Source organism: Amphiura filiformis, chromosome 9, assembly GCF_039555335.1.
Source record: "Amphiura filiformis chromosome 9, Afil_fr2py, whole genome shotgun sequence".
Lineage (NCBI taxonomy): Eukaryota > Metazoa > Echinodermata > Ophiuroidea > Amphilepidida > Amphiuridae > Amphiura > Amphiura filiformis.
The window spans coordinates 12,023,494-12,040,732 of NC_092636.1; the positions used below are offsets into that span (position 1 = coordinate 12,023,494).

General features: G+C 38.4%; 1 long non-coding RNA gene across 1 annotated transcript; it reads right to left on the reverse strand.

Moving 5' to 3' along the window:
* Positions 1-5,114: 5,114 nt before the first annotated feature.
* LOC140160631 (uncharacterized) lies at positions 5,115-16,370 on the reverse strand. Its single transcript, XR_011859998.1, has 3 exons — positions 16,109-16,370; positions 6,629-6,726; positions 5,115-5,539 (listed from the first exon to the last, which is right to left on the reverse strand). It is a non-coding gene; the product is annotated as an uncharacterized lncRNA (long non-coding RNA).
* Between the last annotated feature and the right edge of the window lie 869 nt (positions 16,371-17,239).

The following is a 17,239-nucleotide window of genomic DNA, read 5'->3' on the forward strand; positions in this document are numbered from 1 at the left end:
ACACATTTTATGATTTAGAATTAATTATTTGTGAAGATTTCATGATAGTGACCCAATAGTGATGTCAAAAATAGACATATCACATCCAGTCTCCTCCTGAACTTTTCCATGATTTTTGTGCCTTTTTCAAAAAAAAATATGTCATGAATTTTGCCGACATATTGCAACACTGGTGAATATATTTATAACCCTGATGATAGTCATGATACCTGGTAAGAGACAGTAAAACATGCAATAATTACACTGGCTAATGTTTAATTTCTCTCTTGAACTGTTTATTATTATAGCATCATAATAGAACACTTAAAATTGAAATACTAAAAGTTACATAATTTCTCGTTTACATACAATAATAGCAATCATGTACTTGTGCAATTATTAGAACCACTCAACCATCTGTTTTTATGCATGTCACAATATACATACACATGCAATTTACTAACAATATTTTTCTTTGTTCCCATCAATCAAATTTGGTTTGGTACACAAACTCAGTCAAGTAATAGATAACTTTATTTTTCTATAAATGATATTTAATGTAACTGGTATGTTTTCAATTGATTTATATTTTCATTTAATTTATTATATTTAAGGGGTACTACACCCTGCCCAATTTTGTGCCTATTTTTGCATTTTTCTCAAAAATTATAGAGCATCGGTGACAAGTAAGATATGTATATTATAGGGCAAGGACTACAACTGCTACACTGGAAATTTTATTTCAGCACAGACAACAGTTGTGGAGTTACAGTCACAAATGAGGGAAAACCAATATTTTATCAATAAATCAATAACTACTTGCCTTGAGTTGCTGAATTTTCAGTGCAGTAGTTGTAGTCCTTGCCCCTATAATATACATATCTTACTTATCACCAATGCGCTATAATTTTCGAGAAAAACACAAAAATAGGCAAAAAAATTGGCTAGGGGTGTAGTACCCCCTTAAAGGGACTGTGCATTCTCAGAAATGCATAATGGGCTAGTATTCCAGTTGAAATCTACAGGGGAGTATATTTTTCAAATGTAACTGCCTAACTGGTCAGGGTTTATCATTTTGAAACCCATACTCCCCTCTGTATTATGGCTTTACCTATATCTTCCACAGCTGGAGTGAGTATTTCAAATGAAGTTACCCAATGGTTTATTCTATTCAAAACTCATACTCCCTCTTTGAAAGACTTTAGCTAAATCTTCCACAGGGGTGGTGTGGATTTTAAATGGAATGGCCCAAAAGTTACTAATCCAAGATAAAAGTATACATTTTTGGAAAGGAAATTATCTAAATATAAATACAAATTTGGGGTGAAAAGAACAATTTTGAAGAAAATAAGAAAAAACCTCATGATTTTGCCTAAAATTGTTTGGAACACACTATAGGAAGGAAAAATCCAAAATTTGGATTTTGTGGTTTTTTTGTAACCTAGACTCGCGCTTAGGCCTTATTTTGAATTATTGACCAAATAAGACGAAAATTCAAAAATTCAAAAATAAGACTAATATCCAAATCATGAAAAACCGTTCCATGAATGGAGTGTCTAATTACAAAAAAAAAACCATGAAATCCAAATTTGGGTACAGTGTGTTCCAAATAATTTAAGGCAAAACAATGTGCTTTTTTGAAGTTTCTTCAAAAAAATACTTTTTGCATAACAAAAATATATACTTGCATTAAATTTTGTTTAATTTAAAGTTACAGCACTTTTAATTAATGCATTTCTGAGAATACACAGTCCCTTAATATGACACTTTGAATAAAACTTACTTTTAATCATATATGGCAGATTTATCCAAGATTCTCACTCTGACTTGATGCTCATTCATTCGAAACAAAAAATGTTGGGGAGAGGGGGGCTCAAATTAAATTTTAACAGGGGTGTGCTGATGGCAATCTGAAACCCCTACCCATCTTAAGGGATTTTTTACCTAAAAACTGCTGATTTGACAATTTTTTTAAATCAGGTCATATTGTAACATTTGCTGAGGAGAACAACCTCATGTTTTTCAAAACTTAACACACAATGTTCACAATACTCTCCATACAAGGCGTCTTGGGACCGACACCAGTCACATTTGAAGGAGTGGCTCACATTGGCGGCTTATGTGCTGGTATTATACAGTGATTTTCTTTTTATTGCATCATTTGCTCAGGCCAAATTTAAAAGAGGACATATCTGACAGTGAAAACTAACATTTTGTGGAAAAGAAGTTAAATTCTATCTCTAATGGAAATGTTATAATGTTGCAATGTGGGTAGCTGTAAGGGCTATCTAGAAACACATTACATTTAACTTTTGCTAATTTCAATCTGCATAATTTTCAATTATGACTAATTTTTGGACAAGTCAAAATTAGCTCTAATTAATTATGCAGATTGAAATTTGCAAAACTTTTAAAGAAGTTCCTTACTGTTACCTAGCAAATTAAATTAATATACAGGGTGTTCCAGAAAAAGATTACAAGGTGAATGAATTTTGACATAAGCTGACAAATAAGCATCCAAATCCAAAACATAAAAAACAGCATGTAGCCCCGCTGATTCTGCATCTTACACACTTGAATCGGTTGACTGATTGCAAAGATATGAGCGATTACATAACATACATCTCAATTCATTTCATTAAGTTTGAAAGAAAGATCATTCAACACAATGCACACTAATGCTTATCAATTGACTTTGTGTTTTGTTTGGTGAAATTCTTTTTATTCTTCTTACACAATCTGTGTTTTGCTAAACATGTAATAAACTTTTGTTAAAATGTGAAAATACTATGTGATATTAAAGCTTGAATCTAAAATGGTGCTTGGTACTTGTAAATATATTTTTTCGTTAATATTAATATAATTATTGCATAAAGAATTATTGTATAAAGAATTCCAGCTAAAAAAAAAGTTTTCTCACACAATAATTAATGTTTTGGAATTTTCCAAGAAATGGCTATGTAAAATGTAAATCTTTTAAAATTTGAACATAATGTTGCATGGTATCAAAAATTACACGTAAAGATGTACAAGCACTTGATCATTGTCATTCTTGGCTCACATGTTCTTTGGAAAGTTGCAATATAACATATTGCACAACACAAAGAATTAAAGCTGGAAAGCTTACAAAACCAAAGTTTTCTTGGACAAAATGTTGCTTCAAATATTGCCATGAATGCAAAGTTTTAACTTAAAAAATTAAAACATTAAACATAATATAGCACAGTATAAAAATTAGAAGCTCTAAGCTTAATCATGTATTTCTTGGGTTTTTGAAAGTTTAACATATTATGTAAAGAATTAAATCTGTTAATTGTATAGCTATCCAATTTCTGCAATCCATGTTAAGTTTCTTACAATTCAGGCACTGTGTATCAAAGTAAAGGCAGATCAAATGTTATATTCACTCACGTTTTTCACCTTCAGTGCAAGCATGAGTAACATAATACCATCGTATAAAATAGATCAGAGGACTGAATTGAATGAGATACACAAACTTTACGAAGGGGTGAGCAAGTGTGACAAAAGTGCCTGTTAATCAAACTTGGAATGAGTTGTTGATGTGTGCATTGTGTGATCAATCACTCATTTCTTTGCATCCAGCCAAACGAATTAAAATAAAATTTGTGTATAATGTGCACAATGAGCTACCCACTGCTTTTAAAATATTTTGATGATATTGTCTATTTCTGGAGATGTTTTCTGGGACACCCTGTACTGTGAGAATATAATTATAATAATTTGCATCCCTTTCAGTGTTTGACTTTGCTAATTCCAGCCTAATTGGAGTTAGCTGAAAGTTATGAAAGTTCCATGTCTGAATTTCATTGCTGTGTTAATGAAAATTGATCAAGAAACCTTTACATTCAAACCAATTTTTTTACCAAAATTATTTTTGGCAACAACAAAAACATTCTTCAGTAAAAAATTTTATTTTTAAAAAACTAGATATACGCTGGCGAAGTTACGTAATTAATCGGATTAACTACCATAGCAATAGGTGCAAACAATTTTGAATATACCGCGCTGCACTACAAGCAGGTTGCACTCATCACCTGTCGTCAATCATATAGTAGATTGAATACAATACCGCTCTTTTCAAAGAGACTAATCTTAAAGGTGCAAGTGATTAGCATTTCTTTGACATCTATGGTTCAATGCAGAGGTACCGCATGAACGTAGTAGTGCAGCGCGATATAATCAAAAATTGTTTGTACCTATTGCTATGGTAGTTAATCCGATTATTACGTAACTTTCTCGCCAGCGTATAGATATCTAGGACCATTTACTTTTTAAAATTTTGATCAACTTCACCAAAAAAAAATGAAAATTGAGCGAAAAAATCAGGCTTTTTTCATGTTTTTTTTCCGCAAAATTGAGCATTTTTCAACCAGTTTTGGTAAAAATTTCTCAAAGTTGGTCAAAATTTAAAAAATGAATAAAAAATAGGTTTAAAAAATTAATTTTGTAAAGAATTTTTTGGTACAATGCCCATGAAAATTTGGGTAAAATTGTTTTTTAATTTTCTCCATAACTGAGCATTTTTGCCCAAATTTGACCTCGCATATGAATTCATCAAGTCTTTGTCATTTTAAAAGACCAAAAATTTAGCAGTTATGAGGCCCATAATTCCCTGAGGGTTAAGACCAACCTTAAGAATTATTTTTTTACTTTTATGTGACTATATGGTAATACCAGTTATATTCACCAGATAGCCAGCTCACATAAAAATCATCACTTCAAATCACAGATGTTCCAATATCTGTGTTCAAATACAATGTTAACAGCTCTCCTAGCAATCATGCTAGAGAATGATTTGACCACTAAGCCTAGCATCATACTAGAGAGTGAGTAACCACTTCCCTTTAAAATCTAGACGACAAAGCCTGTCACAAGGATCCATGATTGGCCCTGTTACATGTATGTCATTCACCATAATATTATACACTTGTCAATCAAGAAACCTCTCTATATGTTACGGTGATGACATTCAGTTATACAGATATTTTAATGTATCTTATCCAAACTCCATGAAAACAGCCTCATCTAGCATCACTGAATAAAACACTGGATGACCATAAAATCTCTGGAAGCTAAATGATGAGGAGATAGAGATTTCTATTGGCGCATCAAATTATCATACACATAGCTCATCTCCTGCTATGCTAACAGTTGGCGATGATTCCATCAATCCAGCTCTGCAATCCAGTATGCAACCTCTGTGTTATATTTGATACACAGATGACAGTGGCTGCACATATCATATACATTGTATCCCTGTAATCTATTATAAATTAGCAACTACATAAAATATCAATTGGTTTCAAGGACCATGGCATCTACTATCTGGTGGTTTGTGCCTTGATCTTGTCCCAAATGGACTATGGCAATGGATTGTTATTAAGTTCCAATAATGACATCCAAAGACTTCAGGGCAGTTCTTATTTGCTGCATTCTTGATTCTCTATACTCTCTTGTTCTTTGTGTTGTTGCCTGTTAAAAGGCTGCTTCAATCTGCAAACTATTGAAGGAATCCTTACTCCTTAGACAGTGCTAGTGCCTGCAGAAAAGTTATTAATGAGAATAACATGAATATTAATAATAATTAACACAACATTTTCAGACCTTCCTTTTATTTAAGAAATAAAGGGTAATGCATTATCCTTTACACCCAAATAATGTGTCCTCACCCATTATTTAGACGTTTTTACTGCCAAGGACACATTATTTGCGTGTAAAGGATAATGCTGCACCCTTTATTTCTATTCTATTACCAGAAAATAGTGCGATTTAAAGAGAAAATATCATTTTTGGCACAAATATTTTCAGTTGTTTACTTCAAGGTGGAGCGTGTATCGCGGAAATATTGCACAGCGTAATGCTGTGCGTAGAGTGTGTTACGGCGCTTGACCCATTATTGCAGAATAATGGGCTCTCATGTGACGTGTTTTAACAAATCACAGTGAGCGATTTTGAATAATGGGTCGTAAGAGTAATAGAATTATAAATAAGTCACAGAATTTTTAAAAATTATATACGGTAGATATTTAAGGTGGCAAACTTAACTATGGTGTTGTGCACAGAATTGCTTTAAAATTATCGTACAGGATGTGATTTTTCAAAACAGCTTCTTGACTTATGCAAATTCACAAAATCCCATTTAAACACTTTTCTTTGCTGATTTAAGTTAAATGAACATAATGGATTTGACATAGCTAGCTATTGTATCTGTAAGGTGTAGTATTTGAGTTAGCTATCTGAAAATACATATAGACAAAATGCCACCTAAAATGGTCAATATGTTCTATGTACGTCTTTCATAAGGCGAGTTAGATGGTAGCATGAACTAGCAGCATTTGCATTCGAATATTGAGACAAGTAAAGCTGACACACATGAGGAATGGTATTGGTTTTATTAAGGAAATCCCAATGATTGATATAAGTAGTGTCATTTCCACCCCATTTGCATGATGTTTTTTGGGAGGGTTAAAATGGCAAAACTATTGCTTAGATATATTAAAAAATAAATCAAGAAATATCAAGAAATAATTGCAAATTTTCATTTATGAAACTTGCAAATCTAAGCTAAACTTATTTAACATTCGGCCGAAAATTCTGCCCAAAACATATAGTGTAAACCTTAACTCACCTCTAGGAAGATCAATTGCAAAACATCAGATGCCCTGACACCCGAACTCGCAGCCAATGGCTTCACATGTTCATTTACTTCATGAAGTTTGCACCATTCTTTAAAATATAAAACACAAAAAACATAAATGTTACATGTGGGTAAAATATAGAAGATTAAAATTGTGCTTTACAAGATACCCATGAACACATAACTTTGTCACAGGTGGGATAGGATAGTAAAGATGATTTGATTTAAACAATACAACATTCCCTTGTATACCACAACTTTGTCACGGGTGGGAAGGGACACCTAAATCATAATTTTAATTGTGCTATACAACATTCCTTTGTATACCACAACTTTGTCACAGGAGGGACAGGACACTAGAAATAATTTACATTATAGCACAATAGATAGTGTCCTGTTCCACCCATGATAAAGTTGTAGTATACATGGGAGTGTTGTATAGCTCAATGGAAATCATCTATAGTACTCTGTTCCACCCATGATAAAGTTGTAGTATACATGGGAGTGTTGTATAGCTCAATGGAAATCATCTACAGTACTCTGTTCCACCCATGATAAAGTTGTAGTATACATGGGAGTGTTGTATAGCTCAATGGAAATCATCTATAGTACTCTGTTCCACCCATGATAAAGTTGTAGTATACATGGGAGTGTTGAATAGCTCAATGGAAATCATCTTTGTGCTCTGTTCCACCCATGATAAAGTTGTAGTATACATGGGAGTGTTGTATAGCTCAATGGAAATCATCTACAGTACTCTGTTCCACCCATGATAAAGTTGTAGTATACATGGGAGTGTTGTATAGCTCAATGGAAATCATCTTTGTACTCTGTTCCACCCATGATAAAGTTGTAGTATACATGGGAGTGTTGTATAGCTCAATGGAAATCATCTTTGTGCTCTGTTCCACCCATGATAAAGTTGTAGTATACATGGGTGTGTTGTATAGCTCAATGGAAATCATCTATAGTACTCTGTTCCACCCATGATAAAGTTGTAGTATACATGGGAGTGTTGTATAGCTCAATGGAAATCATCTTTGTACTCTGTTCCACCCATGATAAAGTTGTAGTATACATGGGAGTGTTGTATAGCTTAATGGAAATCATCTTTGTGCTCTGTTCCACCCATGATAAAGTTGTAGTATACATGGGAGTGTTGTATAGCTCAATGGAAATCATCTACAGTACTCTGTTCCACCCATGATAAAGTTGTAGTATACATGGGAGTGTTGTATAGCTCAATGGAAATCATCTACAGTACTCTGTTCCACCCATGATAAAGTTGTAGTATACATGGGAGTGTTGTATAGCTCAATGGAAATCATCTTTGTACTCTGTTCCACCCATGATAAAGTTGTAGTATACATGGGAGTGTTGTATAGCTCAATGGAAATCATCTTTGTGCTCTGTTCCACCCATGATAAAGTTGTAGTATACATGGGAGTGTTGTATAGCTCAATGGAAATCATCTATAGTACTCTGTTCCACCCATGATAAAGTTGTAGTATACATGGGAGTGTTGAATAGCTCAATGGAAATCATCTTTGTGCTCTGTTCCACCCATGATAAAGTTGTAGTATACATGGGAGTGTTGTATAGCTCAATGGAAATCATCTACAGTACTCTGTTCCACCCATGATAAAGTTGTAGTATACATGGGAGTGTTGTATAGCTCAATGGAAATCATCTATAGTACTCTGTTCCACCCATGATAAAGTTGTAGTATACATGGGAGTGTTGAATAGCTCAATGGAAATCATCTTTGTGCTCTGTTCCACCCATGATAAAGTTGTAGTATACATGGGAGTGTTGTATAGCTCAATGGAAATCATCTACAGTACTCTGTTCCACCCATGATAAAGTTGTAGTATACATGGGAGTGTTGTATAGCTCAATGGATATCATCTTTGTGCTCTGTTCCACCCATGATAAAGTTGTAGTATACATGGGAGTGTTGTATAGCTCAATGGAAATCATCTACAGTACTCTGTTCCACCCATGATAAAGTTGTAGTATACATGGGAGTGTTGTATAGCTCAATGGAAATCATCTACAGTACTCTGTTCCACCCATGATAAAGTTGTAGTATACATGGGAGTGTTGTATAGCTCAATGGAAATCATCTTTGTGCTCTGTTCCACCCATGATAAAGTTGTAGTATACATGGGAGTGTTGTATAGCTCAATGGAAATCATCTTTGTGCTCTGTTCCACCCATGATAAAGTTGTAGTATACATGGGAGTGTTGTATAGCTCAATGGAAATCATCTATAGTACTCTGTTCCACCCATGATAAAGTTGTAGTATACATGGGAGTGTTGTATAGCTCAATGGAAATCATCTTTGTGCTCTGTTCCACCCATGATAAAGTTGTAGTATACATGGGAGTGTTGTATAGCTCAATGGAAATCATCTACAGTACTCTGTTCCACCCATGATAAAGTTGTAGTATACATGGGAGTGTTGTATAGCTCAATGGAAATCATCTACAGTACTCTGTTCCACCCATGATAAAGTTGTAGTATACATGGGAGTGTTGTATAGCTCAATGGAAATCATCTTTGTGCTCTGTTCCACCCATGATAAAGTTGTAGTATACATGGGAGTGTTGTATAGCTCAATGGAAATCATCTTTGTGCTCTGTTCCACCCATGATAAAGTTGTAGTATACATGGGAGTGTTGTATAGCTCAATGGAAATCATCTATAGTACTCTGTTCCACCCATGATAAAGTTGTAGTATACATGGGAGTGTTGAATAGCTCAATGGAAATCATCTTTGTGCTCTGTTCCACCCATGATAAAGTTGTAGTATACATGGGAGTGTTGTATAGCTCAATGGAAATCATCTACAGTACTCTGTTCCACCCATGATAAAGTTGTAGTATACATGGGAGTGTTGTATAGCTCAATGGAAATCATCTTTGTGCTCTGTTCCACCCATGATAAAGTTGTAGTATACATGGGAGTGTTGTATAGCTCAATGGAAATCATCTACAGTACTCTGTTCCACCCATGATAAAGTTGTAGTATACATGGGAGTGTTGTATAGCTCAATGGAAATCATCTACAGTACTCTGTTCCACCCATGATAAAGTTGTAGTATACATGGGAGTGTTGTATAGCTCAATGGAAATCATCTTTGTGCTCTGTTCCACCCATGATAAAGTTGTAGTATACATGGGAGTGTTGTATAGCTCAATGGAAATCATCTACAGTACTCTGTTCCACCCATGATAAAGTTGTAGTATACATGGGAGTGTTGTATAGCTCAATGGAAATCATCTACAGTACTCTGTTCCACCCATGATAAAGTTGTAGTATACATGGGAGTGTTGTATAGCTCAATGGAAATCATCTTTGTACTCTGTTCCACCCATGATAAAGTTGTAGTATACATGGGAGTGTTGTATTGCACAATGGAAATCATCTATAGTACTCTGTTCCACCTGTGATAAAAGTTGTAGTATACATGGGAATGTTGTATAGCACAATGGAAATCATCTATAGTGATAATATTGTTGTACACATGAGAGTGTGGTATACACATGTAGCAAAATGGGAATCATGAACTTCAATGTCCTGTTTCACTTGTGAGCATGATAAAGTTGTGGCATACACTAGAGTGTTTATTCTAGTCTTTTGTTGCCTACTGAAAAGTTGAACGAAGATAATTTCTGTTTTCGGTTTCGGGAGTTATGTTAATTTCTGACATGAAAACGTGACATGAGAGAGTTGATGCTAATACAGACAAGAGAAGTGTCTAAATTTTATGGTCGTAAATTAGCGATAAATTGTAATGGCTTCAATTGACTTGCGTGAGGGTGTATAGGTACTTCCGCCTAGGCGGGAGTGGCTCATGAAAAAAAGCCCAGCATAGAAATATACACTAATCAGTGTTGCCACGAATTACGATACTTGTTCGTGCAATCGCGAAAAAATAGGTCATATGATTATGTAGAGATGAAACGGGAATTCTTTTTCGTCCAAAATACACCTTAAAACTTGTGTGTCCGAGATTGTAACTCGGGCCCGACTTAGTAACTCGGGTCCGAGATAGTAACTCAGGGCCCGACTTAGTAACAATTCGGGACCCGAGATAGTAACTCAGGGTCCAAGATAGTAACTCGGCCCCGACTTAGTAACTCGATATCTGAGTTAGGAACTCGGGCCCGGATTTAGTATCTTGGGTCCAAGATAGGCCCGAGATAGTATCTCAGACTTAGTAACTCTGGGTCCAAGATAGTACTTGGGGTCCGAGATAGTAACTTGGGGTCCGGGATAGTAACTTGGGGCCTCGACTTAGTAACTCAGGGTCTAAGACAGTAACTCGGGGCCTCGACTTAGTAACTCGGTGCCTCGACTTAGTAACTCGGGTCCGAGATAGTAACTCGGGGCCCGACTTATTAACTCGGGTCAGAGATAGTAACTTGGGGCCTCGACTTAATAACTTGGGGTCTGAAACAGTAACACGGACCGCGAGATAGTAACTTCGGGGTCTGAGATAGAATTCAGGGCCCGACCTAGTAACTCGGGTCCGAGATAGTAATTCGGGCCTTGACTTAGTAACTCGGGTCCGAGATAGTAACTTGGTGCCTCAACTTAGTAACTTGGTATCCGAGATAGTAACACGGACCCTATATAGTAACTTCGGGGTCCGAGATAGTAATTCGGGCCCCGGACTTTATAACTCAGGGTCCGGGATAGTAACTCGGGGTTAGAGATAGTAAGTCGGGCCTCGACTTAGTAACTCGGGGTCTGAGATAGTAACACTGACCCCGAGATAGTAACTCGGGTCCGAGATAGTAACTTGGGCCTCGACTTAATAACCCGGGTCTGAAACAGTATACGGACCCGAGATAGTAACTCGGGTCTGAGATAGTAATTCAGGGCCCCGACTTAGTAACTCGGTACGAGGTAGTAACTCGGGGTCCGAGATAGTAATTCGGAGCCTCGACTTAGTAACTTGGGGTCTGAGATAGTAACTCGACCCGACTTAGTAACTCGGGTCTGAGATAGTAACTCGGTGCCTCGACTTAGTAACTCGGGGCCGGGGCCTCGACTTATTAACTCGGGTCTGAAATAGTAACACGCACCCAGAGATTGTAACTCGACCCCGACTTAGTAACTCGGGGTCTGAGATAGTAACACAGACCCCAAGATAGTAACCCGGGTCCGAGATAGTAACTCAGGCCTCGACTTAGTAACTCGGGTCTGAAATAATAACACGGACCCTGATATTGTAACTTGGGGTCCAAGAGAGTAACTCGGGGCCCCAACGTAGTAACTGGGGGTCAGAGATAGTAACTCGGGCCTCGACTTAGTACCTCGGGGTCCAAGATAGTAACTTGGGGCCTCAACTTAGTAACTTGGTATCTGAGATAGTAACACAGACCCAAGATAGGAACTCGGGGTCCGAGATAGTAATTCGGGCCCCGACTTAGTAACTCGGAGTCCGAGATAGTAACACAGACCCCAAGATAGTAACCCGGGGTCCGAGATAGTAACTCAGGCCTCGACTTAGTAACTCGGGTCTGAAATAATAACACGGACCCTGATATTGTAACTTGGGGTCCAAGATAGTAACTCGGGGCCCCGACGTAGTAACTGGGGGTCAGAGATAGTAACTCGGGGTCTCGACTTAGTACCTCGGGGTCCAAGATAGTAACTTGGGGCCTCAACTTAGTAACTTGGTATCTGAGATAGTAACACAGACCCAAGATAGGAACTCGGGGTCCGAGATAGTAATTCGGGCCCCGACTTAGTAACTTCGAGTCCGAGATAGTAACTTGGGGCCGAGATACTAATTGGGGTCCTGAATTACTATCTCAGACCCCGAGTTACTATCTCGGGTCTGTGTTACTGTTTCAGACCCCGAGTTATTAAGTCGAGGCCCCAAGTTACTATCTCGGACCCCGAAGTTAATAAGTCGGGCCCGAGTTACTATCTCGACCCGAGTTAATAAGTCAGGGCCCGAGTTACTATCTCAGACCCCGAGTTACTATCTCGGGGTCAGTGTTACTATCTCAGACCCGAGTTACTAAGTCGAAGCCCTGTTACTATCTCGGACCCCGAGTTACTATCTCGGGTCAGTGTTACTATCTCAGACTCCGAAGTTACTAAGTCGAGGCCCGAGTTACTGTCTCGTACCGAGTTACTAAGTTGGGGCCCCAAGTTACTAACTCGGACCCTGAGTTACTATCTCGTGGTCCGTGTTACTATCTCAGACCCCGAGCTACTAAGTTGAGGCCCCGAGTTAGTATCTCGGACCCCGCGTTATTATATCTCTGACCCCAAGTTATTAAGTCGAACCCGAGTTACTATCTAAGGGCCCTGTGTTACTAAGTTGGGGCCCGAGTTACTATATCAGACCCTGAATTAGTATCTCGGGACCCTGAGCTACTATCTCGGACCCCCAATTAGTATCTCGGGGTCCCAAGTTATTATCTCGGACTCCAAGTTACTAAGTCGGGGCCCGACTTACTATCTCTGACCCTGAGTTACCGTACTATCCCGGACCCTGAGTTATAAAGTCGGGGCCCGAATTACTATCTCGGACCCGAGTTACTATCTCGGGTCTGTGTTACTATCTCAGATACCAAGTTACTAAGTTGAGGCCCCAAGTTACTATCTCGGACCCGAGTTACTAAGTCGAGGCCCGAGTTACTATCTCTGACCGCCAGTTACTACGCCGGGGCCCGAGTTACTATCTTGGACCCCGAGTTACAATCTCCGGGTCCGTGTTATTATCTCAGACCCGAGTTACTAAGTCGACGCCGAGTTACTATCTCGGACCCGGGTTACTATCTCGGGTCCGTGTTACTATCTCAGACCCCAAGTTACTAAGTTGAGGCCCGAGTTACTATCTCTAACCCCCAATTACTAAGTCGGGGCCCCGAGTTACTATCTTACTATCTCGGTACCCGAGTTACTAAGTTGGGGCCCCAAGTTACTAAGTTGGGGCCCCCAAGTTACTAACTCAGACCCGAGTTACTATCTCGTTGTCCGTGTTACTATCTCAGACCCCGAGTTACTAAGTTGAGGCCCGAGTTACTATCTCGGACCCCGAGTTATTATATCTCTGACCCCAAGATATTAAGTCGGAACCCTGAGTTACTATCTAAGGGCCCCGTGTTATTAAGTTGGGGCCCGAGTTACTATATCAGACCCTGAATTAGTATCTCGGGACCTTGAGCTACTATCTCGGATCCCAAAGTAGTATCTTGGGGCCCAATTACTATCTCGGACTCCGAAGTTACTAAGTCGGGCCCCGACTTACTATCTCGGACCCTGAGTTACTATCCCGGACCCCGAGTTATCAAGTCGGGGGCCTGGATTACTATCTCGGACCCCGAGTTACTATCTTGGGGTCCGTGTTACTATTTCAGATACCAAGTTACTAAGTTGAGGCCCCAAGTTACTATCTCAGACCCGAGTTACTAAGTCGAGGTCCGTGTTACTATCTCAGACCCGAGTTACTAAGTCGAGGCCCGAGTTACAATCTTGGACCCCGAGTTAATAAGACGAGGCCCCGAGTTACTATCTCGGACCCCGAGTTACTAAGTCGAGGCCCCAAGTTACTATCTCAGACCCAGAGTTACTAAGTCGGGGCCCGAGTTACTTAAAGTCGAGTTACTATCTCGGGGTCCAAGTTACTGTTTCAGACCCCGAGTTACTAAGTAATTAAGGGCCCAGGGTGTAGACATCACCCTGGGTGTAGACATAATTATTGCACAGTCCCTATAGTATTGTGTTGTCGTGGATACATGGTAGTTGATAAATTACTCGATCAAATCATTTGGATATCGGGTACTACACCCCTGCCCAATTTTGTGCCTATTTTACATTTTTCTCAAAAATTATAGAGCATTGGTGACAAGTAAGATATGTATATTATAGGGGCAAGGACTACAACTGCTACACTGGAAATTTTATTTCAGCACAGACAGCAGTTGTGGAGTTACAGTCAAAATTAGGGAAAACCAATATTTGATCAATAAATCAATAACTACTTGCCTTGAGTTGCTGAATTTTCAGTGCAGTAGTTATAGTCCTTGTCTCTATAATATACATATCTAGGCCCTATATCTTACTTGTCACCAATGCACTATGATTTTTGAGAAAAACACAAAAATAAGCAAAAAATTGGCTAGGGGTGTAGATAATAGATCCCACACAATTTAAAACCAACATAACCCAACATCTACAAGAAATCTATAGACTAAAATTTGCATGCATGCGCATATCAACCTAACCGTTCTACGCCTCTTGGACTGTTGGGCAGTATCAAGATCAAGATGATGTGCAAATTCCAAGTTAGACTTCATCATGTTCTTGCTGTCATTGACATATTTGTAGAGACGACTAGAGTCCCCGCTATATGTTGAATGTATGGACTAGGGTAGCCCGAAACAACATGGCCCTGTTCCTTCCTCACTAGGGCCATGAATGCCCTACGTCACGTAAAAAACGGGCACCGTGAACTCACGTCATGCGGTGATGACGCCACACTGACGGCATCTATTTATAGAAAGAATTCAAAACATTTTCCATCCTCAAATGTGCTCAAAATTTACGAACATGCACCAAATATGTTTTGTTTAAGTCTCATCTTCACGTGAGGAATGGTAGGAAGTGGTATTTATGAGAAAACGTGGTATTTTATGTGTACCCTGGACCAGATATGCTCAGGAGTCTCAGACCTTCGTGCGGAGAAGGACAGTGGAAATCAGGGGTAGGCCTACAGCATTAAGGCCCAAAAGTCGGGGGTTGTTTTCCTGTGTTTTTCACTCCAGAGCTTGCAGAAAATCCAAATACATGGGGTGAAAATTAATCTTGGGGGTGAAAAATATTTTGCAGTGTAGTCAGGGGTAGGAGTACGGTCCAAAAGTAGCTAGAGGGTCAGTTTTCACCCCCGAGCTTGCACATATTCCCAATAGAGGGTGAAAAATTAATATTTTTTAAATTTAGGGGTCATTCACCCCGCTACCCCTAGTGGAAATCGTAGTGACGGACGTGTGAGTACCTCGGGCTAGGACTAGGGAGCCAATTGTCAAAAGCCGTAACTCACACATATTATACGATACACCTATCGAATGTGTGTCATCTGTCCAGTCATCGGCCTTGTAGGAACCCATGGATTAGGTCCATGTACACATACGATGGGTGTACCCCGCTAGAGTCCCGGACTAGAGTTTTAAATTATACTATGTAGTATGTACAGTACTCGGAGAACGTGGTTGTGTATATTTTTCTGTATACGTCGCTATTTATAGAAAGGATAAATCAACTTGAGAAAATATTGTGACTTGCTCAAGTTGTTATACTCGCGTACATACTCACACTGTACAGAGTTGTACAGTATGTACAGTGCAGAAACTATCACAGCTTTTGGTATTAATATTGGTAAGCTTACACTACCATAATTCATTGCAATGACTGGTAAGAAACTGGACGAAATGTACACTTACTGTTGTTTAAAATGCTTGAATTCCGAAATTACTGGTTAGAAACTGGAACAAAAGTACACTTTTCTATAATACTGTGGTTTAAAATTCAACCGCCGTGTGTGTGTTAATTAATTTCACTGTGGTGACGAGCTAGATCTATTAATAACATCATTCACGATCTGTACGAGTCGATTATTAAAAAAATGTATGACGCGGATGACGTAGAGTTCATTAATATTCATATATACTACTACGATTTCATCATGAGAGGGGTCTGGCACACGACACCGGTGAGACTCTCACTGGGAGCCAACCAAGGAAGGCACCCTTCTCTCCCGCCTTCTCTACGGCCAGAGCTTTTTTTTAGGTATGCTCCCATCAGAAGTGTCTGGATGCAAAAGCTGATAAAGTCACACTTTTTGAGTTAAGGCTGCCATCATAATCGTTCGAATTCGGCAGTTACATTTACCTTTTTCGGCTTTTGGTAAACTCGTGTTATTTTTGAATTAGAGAACAGGGGATCATTAATCCTTTGTCCCCTAATCCAAAAATAATGCATGCATAATATGAATTTACCAAAAGCCGAAAACGGTAAATGTAACTTTAATCAAAGGTAGCAGATTTTCTTATTTTTTTCTTCATATTTATAACCAGTTATATTGAGAAAATGGATGTATCGGTTGTTGCATCTGAACTCTTCAGAGATTAGTTTGCGTGTGACGTCTTGTCAACCAGACCAAAAATGCTGTACTGCGCAGGTCAGCAACCAATCACGTCGCGCCTTTGCCCTGACGTCAGACGCAAACTAGTCTTTTTAATCCGGTCTTCAATTATGCATTTTCACCACAGTATTAAACGGTTTTGTCACGTTATCTACACTGCTCACAAAATGTATCGTTACGCTTGAAAATGTCGCCATGTTTTAAGGCAAAGGATATCAGGCAAATTAATCAACTCGCTGGATGCATCATCATTGTGAATTTTGACACTTGTTGGCCATGAGATTAACCTTATTTGCCTAATGTTGTGATACGCTGTAAAATTGGTGTCTTGGTATCACTTTAAAGACATGTTTTACAAAAAGACATGTCTTCAACAATAGAAAAACATAAAAACTAAAAAACATGTGCCATGTCACTATCATCAAGATAC